Source organism: Portunus trituberculatus, chromosome 1, assembly GCF_017591435.1.
Source record: "Portunus trituberculatus isolate SZX2019 chromosome 1, ASM1759143v1, whole genome shotgun sequence".
NCBI lineage: Eukaryota > Metazoa > Arthropoda > Malacostraca > Decapoda > Portunidae > Portunus > Portunus trituberculatus.
In genome coordinates, this window is record NC_059255.1 from 2268283 (window position 1) to 2270782 (window position 2500).

Genomic DNA, 2500 nt, shown 5'->3' on the forward strand with positions numbered 1-2500 from the left:
AGTGAAATGAGTAGTGAAGTGATGTGTAATGAAGTAGCTGATTTTATACAAGCCATTCCTCGCTGTATGGTCAATGAACGCTTCCTGTGACATCACCATCTACACCAAAGAAGCTCGAGTCACTTGTTAAAGCTTTGAAGTGAATCATAACTCAACAGCAGAAGTGATGTGTGTTGCTTCTGTGTTCCTATCTTCCTATGACCTGAATTCATTAGCCTCTTCAGTACCAAGACACTTTTTCGTTCCTATTCTACCTACTATTTGTTGATTTTATACGACTTCAGAAACTTATGTGGGGATGGAGATTGTGTAGACTCTGGCCATTAATCTTCTGATCTCCATAGACCCTTCCTATTGTTAACAAAATAGTCTAATCGTACCCAAACTCAAGATAGAAATGCGTCTCAGTACTGAAGTGATTAAAGAGGGAGATTTCAACACATTTATCCCTTTGGCTAATTCTCTCAGACCTGCTCGGGGACTGGCATCTAAATGGGCCTTTTTGTTTAACAGTTTTGTTTCCCTTGGCCAGACTTTCCCTCTTACATAAAAAAAAAGATACTATAAAAGGCAATCTTCCTCCCCACCAGAACACAGTGTTGTCATGAGCTACAAGGACACCTAACATTAAAACATTATACAGTTACTCTGTCAAAAAGGAATTCCGTGTACAACTGATTTCCCCAGACCAGCCGTGCTCCCCGTCAGAACACAATGGAGGCGCCTGTAACATCAATCAGACACATCTTACCATCACAAGAGTCACTTATTGAAGGAGTGAAATGAAGCGTGATTCAACAAGTTATTCATCCAAGGCAGCCTTTTCCCCCCGAGCAGACACAATGGAATCGTCTCGCCACGTCATTAACTTCACAAAGGGAACTTGAGTAATTCATTAAAGGAACCAACTTTCCTCCCCTTCAGACACAATGGACGCTCCCTGTGACGTCACTAACCACACAAAAGACACTCGTTTTGTAGGAGAGACACTGACCCTGAACAATAACAACAAAAATATGTATAAAAAAGCCCCACTGGAGTCCTCCTCACAGAAGAAGAGCTAAAAGGGTTGACCAGATCTTGAGAAGTGTGTTACAGTCTCCCTTCTGAAAAGCTTAGGTCGTAACATTGAGGAAATACAAAAGCAGGCAGGGACTTTAGGAGTTTGTCAGTAAAGGAGGTGAAAGACTGAGAATACTGGTTACCTCTTGCATTAAGGAGGTGGACAGAAAAGTGGTGAGGAAAGAAAGACTGAGAATACTGGTTAGCTCTTGCATTAGAGAGGTGGACAGAATAGGGGTGAGAGAAAGAAAGACCGAGAATACTGGTTAGCTCTTGCATTAGAGAGGTGGACAGAATAGTGGTGAGAGAAAGAAAGACTGAGAATACTGGTGAACTCTTGCATTACGGAGGTGGACAGAATAGTGGTGAGAGAAAGCAGAAAGACTGAGAATACTGGCTAACTTTTGCATTAGGAGGTGGACAGAATAGTGGTGAGAGAAGAGGTTAGTGCAGGAAGCCACCAGACCTACACATAGCAATTCCTGTGAGAAACACCTGCCTGCACCCACCTCACTATCCATACATTTACTCCCTCAACACACTGCAATAACCACAACCATCCCTGATCACTAACCTAAATATCACTCTATATCACTAATCCTATGACATCTTGCCCTGATTGGACCCTTAAGCCCTAAGGAGCCGCTCATCTCCTGCATTCAGAAACGTTTTGCTCTCTAAATCTATATGCGTGACTATCCGAGTTTTCAAGACATTTTCTCTCTTTAATATACTTGCCAGTCTCGCCAATCCATCACCAAAATCATAAAAACACACCCTTAAAAACACGAGGATCTTCAACTCGAATCTTTGAAAAGCAGTGATGGTGAGTGTGCTAAGCGTTTCAGAATACGAGTTCATATTGCTGTCACACCATTAACACATCACACTAACCTAACAACATTACCTGTATCACCAATCCTGTCACATTGATTGAGCGCCCACCCGTCCATCGCCCATATTCAGAAACGTCAATTTTCCAAGGCCATATCCGTGACTGTTCGAGTTTTCCAGTTTCTCCTTTTAATGTACTTGCCAATATTGCCAATCCATCATCAAACCATAAGACCTCCTTTAATCTCAGTACCAGGATGTTTCTATATTCATTCTGGTGACTATTTGGTGATTTTACACAGCTTCAGAAACTTATGTGGGGATTAGAACAGTAAAGACAGGCCATTAATCTTCTGACCTTCATAGACCCTTGTTAATGTAGATAAAATCGTCTAATCATACCTAAAAATCAAGGGAAAAATGCGTATCAGTACTGAAGGGGTTAAAACACGAGGATCTTCAACTAGAGCCTTTTGAAAACAGTGATTGAATGAGCAAAGCGTTTCAGACAACCGGCCCATATCAAGATCGCACCATTAACACACCCCGCCCACTGCTCCCTCACTCCCTTGCCCCTTCAACTAACTACACGTAATTTCATAAA

General features: G+C 42.0%; 2 protein-coding genes across 5 annotated transcripts in view; one reads left to right on the plus strand and one right to left on the minus strand.

The window, feature by feature from the left end:
- LOC123506069 (vesicle transport through interaction with t-SNAREs homolog 1A-like) overlaps positions 1-2500 on the plus strand; it is a 191608-nt gene that overhangs the window by 109343 nt on the left and 79765 nt on the right. The window lies entirely within an intron of this gene.
- LOC123505856 overlaps positions 1-2500 on the minus strand; it is a 75212-nt gene that overhangs the window by 56256 nt on the left and 16456 nt on the right. The gene's annotated exons all lie outside the window — the stretch shown is intronic.